This window comes from Pongo pygmaeus, chromosome 12 (genome assembly GCF_028885625.2).
Source record: "Pongo pygmaeus isolate AG05252 chromosome 12, NHGRI_mPonPyg2-v2.0_pri, whole genome shotgun sequence".
NCBI classification, from domain to species: Eukaryota; Metazoa; Chordata; class Mammalia; order Primates; family Hominidae; genus Pongo; species Pongo pygmaeus.
Window position 1 is genome coordinate 117,180,247 of NC_072385.2, and position 12,744 is coordinate 117,192,990.

The following is a 12,744-nucleotide window of genomic DNA, read 5'->3' on the forward strand; positions in this document are numbered from 1 at the left end:
GGTTAATATTGACCTAATTCCAGTTAAACATAGCAATTTTGCTCCAATGTAACTTTGTTTTCTCCCCCCTCCTTGTCCTAATATTATCACATATATTGCATATATATGTGTGATGAACCCAACAATACAGTATTATAATTATTGCCTTATGCAATCTATTTTTTAAAGAAAAAGAGAAATAAAAAGAAAAAATATATTTATGCGGTCTTTTATACTTATCCACATATTTATTATTTAAGGTACTGCTCATTTTTCCCTATGGATTTAAGTTACCATCTGATAACCTTATTGCCTTAATGACCTCCTTTACTATTTCTTATAAGACAAGACTGCTAGCAAAAAATTCTTAGTTTATTTTATTTTTTGTCTTTAATTCTGAAAATATCATGATTTTGCCTTCAGAATAAGAATATGAAGTTCTTATTTTTCTTCTGTCAACACTTGAGCAATGTCATTCCATTGTCTTGATTTTTAGTAGTTTCTGATGAGAAGTTAGATATTAATCACATTTTTCCTAGGGTCCGATAAGTAATTTTTTTCCTGCTGCCTTCAATATTTTCTCATTGTCTTTGTTTATCAACAGTCGACCATGACATGTCTTGGTGTGGATCTCCTTGTGTTTATTTTACCTGTGGTTAATGGTGCCTCTTAAATCTGTGGATTAATATTTTTTATCAAATTTGGGAATTTTAAAGCCATGATTCCCGTAAATGGTTTTTTTTTTCTGCTTCTTTCTCTCTCTTTCAGCACTCAATATATACATATTGCATATATCCCATTTTCTGCATATGCCACATTTTCTTTTATCCGTTCATCTGTCAACAGACATTTAGGTCATTTCCAGATCTTGGCTATTGTGAATAATGTTGCAATGAATATCAACTTGCAAATATCTCTTTGGGATTCTGTTTCAATTATTTTGGATAGAAGTGAGGTTGCTAAATTATATGGTAATTATATTTTTACTTTTTTGAGAATGCTTCATATTGTTTTCCATAGTGGCTGCATCATTTACATTCTCATCAACAGTTCACAAGGGTTCCAATTTCTCTACATCCTTGACAACATTTGTTATTTTGTTTGTTTCATCTTCGTTATTTTTTATGTCCATCTTAAGAGGTGTGAGGTGATGTCTCATTGTAGTTTTGATTTACATTTTCCTGATGATTAGTGATGTTGAGCATTATTTTCACATTCCTGTTGGCCACTCGTATGTCTTCTTTGGACAAATAATTTATTCAAGTCCTTTGTCTATTTTTTAATTACTCATTATATGTGTGTGTGTATGTGTGTGTTGTGCACTCATGCATGATGATGTAGGAGTTCCTTGGATATTTTGGATATTGGGATACCCAAATTCAGTAATATAAGAATATATTAGATATCCCAAAGGATACATTGATCTCTCTTATGAGATATATGGCTCACAAATATTTTCTACCATTTAGTAAGTTGCCAATATGGTCTGGCTCTGGGTGCCCACCCAAATCTCATCTTGTAGCTCCCATAATTCCCACTGTTGTGGGAGGGACCTGGTGGGAGATACTTGGATCATGGGGATGGATCTTTCCTGTGTTGTTCTTGTGATAGTGAATAAGTCTCATGAGATCTGATGGTTTTAAAAATGGGAGTTTCCCTGCACAAGCTCTCTTTCTTTTTGCCTGCTGCCCTTTGCCTCCCACCATGATTGTAATGCCTTCCCAGCCATGTGGAACTGTAAGTCCATTAAACCTCTTTTTCTTCACAGTCTTGGGTATGTCTCTATCAGTAGCGTGAAAATTGACTAATACAGTAAATTGCTACCAGAAATGGGGTGCTGCTGAAAAGATACCTGAAAATGTGGAAGCAACATTGGAACTGGGTAATAGGCAGTGGTTGGAACAGTCTGGAGGGCTCAAAAGAAGACAGAAAAATGTGGAAAGTTTGGAACTCCCTAGAGAGTGGTTTAATGGATTTGACCAAAATGCTGATAATGATGTGGACAATGAAATCCAGGATGAGGTGGTCTCAGATGCAGATGAGGAACTTGTTGACAACTGGAGCAAAAGTGACTCTTGTCATGTTTTAGCAAAGAGACTGGTGGCATTTTGCCCCTGCCCTAGAGATTTGTGAAACTTTGAACTGGAGAGAGATGATTTAGGGTATCTGGTGGAAGAAATTCCTAAGCAGCAAAGCACTGGACAGGTGACTTGGGTGTTGTTAAAGGTGTTCAGTTTTATAAGGGAAGCAGAGCGTAAAAGTTCAGAAAATTTGCAGCCTGGCAATTTTCTGTGATAGAAAAGAACATCTTATTTTCTGAGGAGAAATTCAAGCCTGCTGCAGAAATTTGTATAAGTAATGAGGAGCCAAATGTTAATCCCCAAGACAATGGGGAAAATGTTTCCAGGGCATGTCAGAGGTCTTCAAGGCAGCCCGTCCCATCATAGGCCTGGAGGCCTAGGAGGAAAATGGTTTCATGGGCCATGCCCAGGGTCCCCGTGCTGTGTACCGCCTAGGGAGTTGGTGCCCTGCATTCCAGCTGCTACAGCCATGGCTGAAAGGAGCAAATGTAGAGCTCAGGCTGTGGCTTCACAGGGTACAAGCTTCAAGCCTTGGCAACTTCCACATACTGTTGAGCCAGCCAGTATACAGAAGTCAAGAATTGGGGTTTGGAAACCTTTGCCTAGAATTCAGAGGATGTATAGAAATGCCTGGATGTCCATGCAGAAGTTTGCTGCAGGGCAGGGCCCTCATGGAAAATCCCTGCTAGGGCAGTCCAGAAGGGAAATGTGGGATCAGAGCCCCCACACAGAGTCCCTACTGGGGCACCGCCTACTGGAGCTGTGAGTAGAGGGCCACCATCCTCCAGACCCCAAAACAGTAGATCCACTAACAGCTTGCACTGCATGCCTGGAAAAGCCACAGACACTCAACGCCATCCCATGAAAGCAGCCTGGAGGGAGGCTGTTCCCTACACAACCATAGGGGCGGACCTGCCCAAGACCATGGGAACCCACCTCTTGCATCAGCATGACCTGAATGTGAGACATGGAGTCAAAGGAGGTCGTTTTGGAGCTTTAAGATTTGACTGCCCTTCTGGATTTTGGACTTGCAAGGGGCCTTTGTTTTGACCAGTTTCTCCCATTTGGAATGGCTGTATTTATCCAGTACCTGTACCGCCATTGTATCTAAGAGGTAACTAACTTGCTTTTGATTTTACAGTCTCATAGGCAGAAAGGACTTGCCTTGTCTCAGATGAAACTTTGAACTGTGGACTTTTGAGTTAATGCTGAAATGAGTTAAGACTTTGGGGGACTGTTGGGAAGGTATGATTGGTTTTGAAATGTGAAGACATGAGATTTAGGAGGGGCCAAGGGTGTAATGATATGGTTTGGCTCTGTGTCCCCACCAAAATCTCATCTTGTAGTGCCCATAATTCCTGCATGCCATGGGAGGGACCCGGTGGGAGATAATTGAATCATGGGGGTGGGTCTTTCCTGTGCTGTTCTTGTGATAGTGAATAAGTCTCATGAAATCTGATGGTTTTAAAAATGGGAGTTTCCCTGCACAAACTCTCTCTTTGCCTGCCACCATCCATGTAAGATGGGACTTGCTCCTTCTTGCCTCCCACCATGATTGTGAGGTCTCCCCAGCCATGTGAAATTGTAAGTCCATTAAACAAACTTCTTTTTCTTCCCAGTCTTGGGTATGTCTTTGTCAGCAGGGTAAAAACAGGCTAATACTGTTATATTTTAATTCTGTTTACTATTTCCTTTGTTGTGCCAAAGCTTTTAGTTGATGTAGTCCCACTTGTCTACTTTTGCTTTTGTTGCCTGTCCCTTTGGTGTCACATTCAGGAAATCAAAGCACAAAAAATAAGTTGTGTTTCTATACACTAACAGCAAATAATCTGAAAGTAAGTTAAGAGAATAAGCCCAATTACAGTAGCATCAAAAAGACTAAAATACTTAGGAATAAATTTAACCAAAAAGGCAAAAAACTTGTATGTTGAAAACTATAAAATGTTGCTGAAAATTATTTAAACAGGACATAAATATAAAGGCATCCATGTTCATGGATTGGAAGACTTCATATTATTAATATAGCCATAGTACCCACACCAAACTACAGATTTAAAATAATCTCTATGAAAATCCCTACAGCATTTTTTGCAGAAATAGTAAAAACAATCCTAAAATTTACATGGAATCACAAAAGACCTTGAATAGCCAAAACAATTTACAGAAAGAATAACAAAGTGACAGCCTCATACTTCCTAACTTTTACAAAACTATGGTAATCGAAACAGTATGGTGCTAATATAAAGACAGACATACAGACTAATGGAACAGCATAGAGAGCCAAAAACAAACCCTATGTACCAAATGATACTCAGCAAGGGTACCAAGTTTATACAATGAAAAAAGTGCAGTCTCTGCAACAAATAGTATTAGGAAAACTGGATATCTATATACAAAATAATGAAATTGGGCCCTTATCTTATACCACTCATGAAAATCAACTCGAAATGGATCAAAGACTTAAACATGAGACCTAAAGTTGCAAAAGTTCTAGAAGAAAACATGGGGGAAAATCTGCATAGCATGGGTCTTGGAATGATTTCTTAGATATGATACTCAATTTGTTTTTCCACTTTGGTCAACATACAAACAACATACAACACATTGAATTCTTTCTTTTTCTTTTTTTCTTTTTTTGAGATAAGGTGTCATTCTGTCACCCAGGCTGGAGTGCAGTGGCACAGTCTCAGCTCACTGCAACATCAACCTCCTAGGTTGCTGGGACCACAGGTGCAGGCCACCACACCTGGCTAATTTTTGTGTGTGTGTATTTTTTGTAGAGATGGAGTTTTGCCATGTTACCCAGGCTGGACATAAACTCCTGGGCTCAAGCAATCTGCCTGACTTGGCCTCCCAAAGTGCTGGGATTACAGGCGTGAGCCACTGCACCCAACATGTTTCTTTTTTCTTTTTTTAAAGTCTTCTTCACTCTGTCATATCTAGAAGTTCTGACCTTATGGGCTGTTTTGGAGATGCTCTGAATTCAATATATTTCATAATCACATAAAATGAGATTATTGAGATTAAGACTGATATTGGCACCCCTCCTGAGGAAATCTCAACTGCACAACCCCTACTATGCCCCAATTCAGCAGGAAGCAGTTAGAGCAGTCATCGGCAAACCTCCCAAACAGCACTTGGGTTTTCCTGTTGAGAGGGGTGACTGAGAGACAGGACTAGCTGGATTTCCTAGGCTGACTAAGAATCCCTAAGCCTAGCTGGGAAGGTGACCGCATCCACCTTTAAACATGGGGCTTGCAACTTAGCTCACACCCAACCAATCAGAGAGCTCACTAAAATGCTAATTAGGCAAAAACAGGAGGTAAAGAAATAGCCAATCATCTATTGCCTGAGAGCACAGCAGGAGGGACAAGCATCGGAATATAAACCCAGGCATTCGAGCCAGCAACAGCAACCCCCTTTGGGTCCCCTCCCTTTGTATGGGAGCTCTGTTTTCACTCTATCTCACTCTATTAAATCTTGCAACTGAAAAAAAAAAAGACTGATATTGGGACTTATCAGGGGAACCCACCCCCGATAATTCAATGTTATTTCACGTAGGTTCTTTTCTATTTCCCTAAGTGTCAGCCGATCTGAGAAATAAAGGGAAAGACTACAAAAGAGAGAAATTTTAAAGCTTGGTGTCCAGGGGAGACATCACATGTCAGGAGGTTCCATGATGCCCCCCAAGCCGCAAAACCAGCATCTGGAATCCAGTAAATATTTACTACATTATTAATTAAAGAATAAATTAATGAGTGTTTTAATTAGTGGCTGAGTGAGTGGTTGAGTGAGAGAACAGGAGAATCTAGAGATGGAAATATTTTAAAGAAAGGGGAGTTTTGAGGATGTGCCAGTCCCTCATTCTGCCTCTGCCTTCTGCCACAAGAGAAGCTGATTGCAAAGGTGATAGGAGAAAAGAGTACTTATTAGACTAGAGCTGACAACATGCTGGCAATGAGAATGCATCAAGATGGAAAGATTTTGATCACAGGAACCGTGAGACAGGATTCTTTCATTAAAAACTGTTCACTTGACAGTGGCAATTTTAATCACAAAGTTTGCTGACCTGAGGATACCTTTAACAGCTCTTTTGTGTGCATGTATTTTCCTCCCAGTGTGTAGCACTTGACTTTTAAACTCCTTTACTTTAAGAAAAGAAGCTCTAATACACTGGAGCCATTAAATACTGGCTTTTTCCTGTAACTGAAGTTTTTCATTCAAACCCTAAAGAAGAATTATTAAAGTTTTAGAATTTAAAATCCAAGTAAATTGCTGAGCTTATTTTCTTCACTTGAGCCTCTGATCCCATTAAGTAGATTGCTATGTAGGGGGAATAAGTAAGCCTATGCTCCACTTCCTTTAAAAAGGTATTTCAAACAAAAATTAGCCAGGTGTGGTGGCAAATGCCTGTAATCTCAGCTACTCAGGAGGCTGAGGTGGGAGAATCGCTTGAACCTGGGAGATGGAGGTTGTAGTGAGCCGAGATAGCTCCATTGCACTCCAGCCTGGGTGACACAGAGAGACTCCGTCTCAAAAAAATAAAATAAAATAAGTAAAAAAAGATACATTAAAGAATGTAGACGAAGAGGTTCATAGCACAAAGCAGATCTCAGATGTGAGCAGAGATCTGTAAGAATAGAATGCAAGGGACAATTCCCCAAGAGAAGCGTTGGGGAGGAAGAATTTATTTTCTCACCTATCACTAGGCTCATACTGAGACACCTATAGAAAAACTCAGACTAATTTTTTAAAAGCATACAATGGATGCTTTTAATGAGTGAATGAGTAACATTTTGTGGACATCTCTGAGATAAGCTCCAGATATCAGAAAAATTTACATGACACAAGAGCCTTCAGAAATGAAAGCTCAAAGAAACAGAAAATCCCGTGTATCTTTATGCTAAGTGTGATGAAGTGGATGGTTGTGAAGTATGATTGGAAAAGGGGATATGATTTAATGATAGTGAACTGGGGGGAACTTAGCAAGGCCAGCTTGTTCAGATTCTCCTTTGTGTTTCTGTGTCTCCAGCATGGAGGAGATTCCTTTTCTCTGCGTATAGGGTGAGGGCCTCTCACATATGAATCTTATGATCTACTGAAGGAGAAGATCAGAAATTATTTTCTAGGTTTTATGGCCTGCTTCAGGGGAGAAGGGCAAGGAGTCATCCTCCTCCTGTGGTTTTCTCAAATGCCAAGGAGTCACATTTTAGGGTAGCATGTCTTGAGCCCCATCTGAAAGAAATTAGAAAGAATGCTTCAAAAATTGATAAGGATGATCAATGAGGCTTTTTACTTTCTATTAGGAGCAAAAGAGTGGTCAGATTTCCAGGGTGGATCCTGCAGGCAGTGTAGAAAACTTGCCTTTCAATGTGCAATTGTCTTTTTAATAAAGAAAAATGAGCACTAAGTGATTAAAGGGCCACAAAAATAGATATGGGGATCTGAGACCATAGGTGAGTGGGGAGATTTTAGAGAGCCCCCAGCTGCCTTGAAATATTTCAAGTTTCTTAGGACATATTAAGAGAATTGGCAAATCAGAGAGCTAAACAGTTGCCAAAGATATCTGAAGCTTTCATGAAATAGAAGAGAGAGGATGAGTAACATTTTGTGGACATCTCTGAGATAAGCTCTAGATATCAGTTGAAAGACCAAATGCCATCTAGGTGTTCAAAATGGAGAAGCAAGTACATGATGCAAAGTATTTCTTAGAGTTTGATATTTACTTAGGGTTCTGTACGTTGTTAAAGACATGGTTTGTGAGCACCCAGAAAGTAAAGCTGCAATCACAGGGAGCCACTGCAGGACCACTGATGACAAGTGACAACATTAAATTAGGGAAAGGCAGTAAATAAATGGGTCTGATCCATACCAAAGCATGTGACAATGTCTCACATGGGACCCTTGAAGACAAGAAAAAGATATACAGGCAGGTGCTGGTGAAAAGAGGAGACTTAGTTGCCATCTCAGTGACTGATTTCAGAGGCCACTAACTGGTAATTAATGTCTGAGCATAACAATATCGTCAAAAAAGAGCTGATAAAGTTAGGGCTTGGGACTACAAAAAAATCTATTCTGGGCTGGGCACAGTGGCTCACACCTGTAATCCCAGCACTTTGGGAGGCCGATGCAGGTGGATAACTGAGGTCAGGAGTTCAAGACCAGCCTAGCCAAGGTGGAAAAACCCTGTCTCTACAAAAATATTCAATAATTAGCTGGGCATGGTGGTGCATGCCTGTAATCCCAGCTACACCCATGGCTGAGGCGTGAGAATCGCTTGAACCTGGCAAGCAGTGAGCCAAGATCATGCCACTGTACTCCAGCCTGGGCAACAGAGCAAGGCTGTCTCAAAAAAGAAGAAAAGAAAATTATATTCTGCCTCTGATTAATGTTTGGCATCCTATTATGCCCATATTTGACTACCTGGCACAGAGTGGCCAGGTATTGATCACTCAATGAATATTTACTAAATGTGGAAAGAACAAGGCTAATAATTGTAGAGTGTTTACTTCCTAGCCACCATGCACTAGAGATGTCAATTCAATATTATTCCCTGCTTTACCTTTATTTGCTGATTTGCCCTAATTAAACCCTTACTCATTAAATTAGGATGTTTTATATACTATATAAATAATAACTTTATCAAATATAATATTTTATACTCCTTTTTTAATGTGGTGCCACAATAATTCTGTGAGGTAGTTAGTGATTATGACTTCTGTTAAACTGAACTAAATTTGGCCAGGGGATGCCTCCATACATTGAGTACAACAAACTGCAACCTAACTTAGTACACAAAATAACTGTACGCCTAATTTAGGAGTACACTTTTGTAACAAATAGATAAGTCTCAGCCAATCAAAGTAGCCGACCTTCAGTCACTCACAGGAGGCCAACTGATCAAACCATGTTCAATTAAGGCAAACATCAACCTATAACCAATCGAGCTATCTCTGTACCTCACTTCTGTTTCCTATCCATAAATCCTTTCTGCCTGAGATCTATGGATGGGAATTCTCTAAACATCTTCTGGATCTTAATGCTGCCCACTTCACGAAACATTCTTTTCTCAATTAAACTATGCTAAATTTAATTTGACTAATGTTTTTCTTTTAACAGCCCTATTTCACAGTTCCAGAAAGTGAGGTTCAGACTATGCTATGCACATGACAAGGTTACACAGCTAACAAGTGGTTAAATTGGGATTTAAAACAAAATATTTTTGCCTTTGAAGATTGGACTGTTTTTAGTATATAACACTACTTCAGCTTAAGGAATTGAAGCAGCTAGAGCAGGCAGATTTTTTTTTTATTTAATGGCCTTCTTTCAAGTACTTCATAGAAAACAGATTTGCATCATAAAGCATGCCCAATCTCCCAGAGGCTAAGACACCATTTTTATTCATTAGCTCCTGTCACCTGAGGAGAGGTTTCACTGAAATTCAGTATCTACCCCCAGGAAGTTACAATGAAAAATTTGCTAGCCATTCAATAACTAAGATGCTTCAGATACCTGCATAATTCTCAAGAAAGTGAACACTGACTGACTCATTTCTTGGGTAGGAACATAGGAATATGTTCTAGAGAGGCCACCATCATGTCCCTGAAACTTGGGAGACACTTTCCCTTCAGGGATCTTCATTCCCTCTTAGTAAAAGGGAAAGGTGGCACTGAGATACCTTCTAGTTCCTGGAAAAATGTAACTCAAGTTAGGACACTGCTGACAAAAGAATGCATCTGACATGAAGGATATATGTTAACAATAAGCCATTAGTTGGTTGACAAATCACACAAGCCAGAGCATAGCTGAGAATTTGTCCACTCGACCCAGTCACCTGTCGCCATGTTGCAGAGACATGTGAATCCCAACTGGATTTTATTATTGAACAAATTTTACAGATGGGGAAACTGAGGCATAGAGAAGCCGAATAATTTGCCTTAAGCCACATATTCATTGAATGTTCAAACGAGGATTAGCCCAGGAAGTCTGCTCCAGACCCATGCTCTTAAACACATACTAAATATCACCTCTCAAAAAAGACATATTCCTTCCTCTTAAGGATATTGCAATCAATCAGAAACAAAAATGCAATCTTAAGTCCCTCAACCTGAACAGAAATTCTCCTGGCCAAGAGGACCCCAGAGCAACCTGGAAATCTTGAGTTCCCAGCCTAGGAAGGGATGTCAGATACGTTTCCTTATACCCCCCATATCCCCCTCCCTCCCTAACTGCCATTAGGTTTCTCCTCTGAGGGCTAAACAGAAAACAACTGATACGGTTTGGCTGTGTCCCCACCCAAATCTCATTTTCATTTGTAGTTCCCATAATCCCCACATGCTGTCGGAGGGACCTCATGAGAGGTAATTGGATCATGGAGGTGGTTACCCTCATGCTGTTCTCATGATAGTGAGTGAGTTCTCATGAGATCTGATGGTTTTATAAGGGGCTTTTCTCCCTTTGTTCAGCACTTCTCTCTCCTGCCGCCATGGGAAGAAGGACATGTTTGCTTCCCCTTCCTCCGTGATTGTGAGTTGCCTGAGGTCTCCCCAGCCATGTAGAACTGTGAGTCAATCAAACTTCTTTTCTTTATAAATTACCCAGTCTCAGGTATTTCTTCATAGTAGCGTGAGAACAGACTAATACATCAACCATTTCAAAAGACCACCCACTGATATTAACCAACCACTTGAAGCTGCCTTTCCTTTTAGCAGTTTCAGGACAACTAACCAGCATTTCTTCAGGAAGACTGAGTAAGGAAATGTGTTAAACAAAAAATTATCTTGACACTTGTTAAAATGATAAGGAAGATGCTATTCAGGACTATCTTTTAATAAGGAGAGAAATGAGGCACAGCTCCATTACAACAAATGGGAATGTGCAGCCAAGAAGCAGATTGGAGGGAGTTGGATGGACAGTTACTAAGAGGAAACATCAAGAGCAGGGGTTCTTGCTAAACTGACCTAACAGGATTCTTGCTGAGGGCAGGTAATATTGTTTGGATATGTGTTCCCACCTAAATCTCATGTTTAATTGTAATCCCCGATATTGGAGGTGGGGCCTGGTGGGAGGTGACTGGATCGTGAGGGTGAATTTCTTGTGGATGGTTTAGCACCATCCCCATTGGTACTGCACTTGTGAAAATGAGTGAGTTCTTGTGAGATCTGATGGTTTAAAAGTGTGTAGGACCTCACCTCCTCCTGCACTCTCTGTTGCTCCCGCCATGTAAGATGTGCCTACTCTTCATTCACCTTTTGCCATAAGTTTTTTGAGGCCTCTCCAAAAGCTGAGCTGGTGTCAGCATCATGCTTCCTGCATAGCCTGCACAACCATGAGCCAATTAAACCTCTTTTCCTTATAAATTACCCAGTCTCAGATATTTCTTTATAGCAATGCGACAATGGACTAATACAGCAGGCCAGGGTAATCACATATTAAGAGTAGAAGGATTCTCTCTAAACTAACTTAGCAGGATTCTTGCTAAACTGAACTCTTCAAGAGTAGACACAGAAGCCCGAGGACGAGGCTGAGAGGAGAGTTCAGAGGGGCCTGATAAAGTTTGGTTGAAGAGAGAGCCCTCATTACTGAACAAGGGACAGGTGATTGAGGCCCAAGCATTTAATATGAGCATAAAAGACGAGGATGGGAATTGGAGTGTCTGTATTCAAGAATTCCTTTCACTATTAAATTGTGAACTGCCCTAAGCAAAATATTCCCTTCTATGGGACTAAGTTTTCTTATTGGTGAAGTAACTGTAATAAAACACAATCAGCATAACAACAGACTGTGTGTGTCAAATAAAAGTAAGATAAATATGTGAAAACAATTTTTTAACTTGATGTAAATTGAAGAATAACAAGTTTCAGAAATTTGGAAAGGGGAGCTTTATTTCTCAGAAAGGATTTGCAGCCTTCAGGTTGGCCATTCTGACTGGCTGGGAAGTTTAGCCTCCAGCCAGAAGCCAGAAACAGGCACTTCAAAGGAGGGGCAAAGGGAACAGAAATTTATGCTGTGCAGGGTGGCCAAATATACATATTTCATAAGCTGCAGGAGAAGTCATAAATATTTATGAAAGGAGAAAGATGTACATAAGAGCTTCATGCCCATTCACAAGTCCCCTGTACAAAAAAAAAAATTAAATTTAAAAAAGCTGCATTAGCATGACCTGAGGGTGGAGTCTTTGGCTCTCCAATATCAAAAGGATAAGCAGAGGACACAAAACCCCTTACTGTACATGCTCCATGGGCTGGCCAGAACGACTTCTCTGCTTATTAAAAGATAATCCTGAATAAAGGCTTCCTTACCATTTAAAAAAGTGTCAAGATAATTTTTCCTTTAACACTAGTTTCCTGCCTCAGCCTCTACCTTGCTCCCTGGCTCCAAACACTCTACTTCAGGGTCTCTGTAGGGCCTTTTGCTCATGTTTGATTTATCTTTGGGCTTTCAGTTTTCAGCTTTCACTGAGAGCTTTTATCCAAAGCTCTCAGTGGCGATGTGGAACTGACCATGGGAAGGACACTCTGCAGTCCAAGAGAGTGACCAATAGCCCACAGAGGTGTGAGGACAGCCCTGCCTAGATCCCAGGGTTCAAATGGGCCCTGCCCTAAATGCAACAGCCTTGACTTAGCACAGGAAGCAGAAAGCCACAGTGAGATGGCTGCTCCTCTAGTAAGGGCTGTGTTTGTCT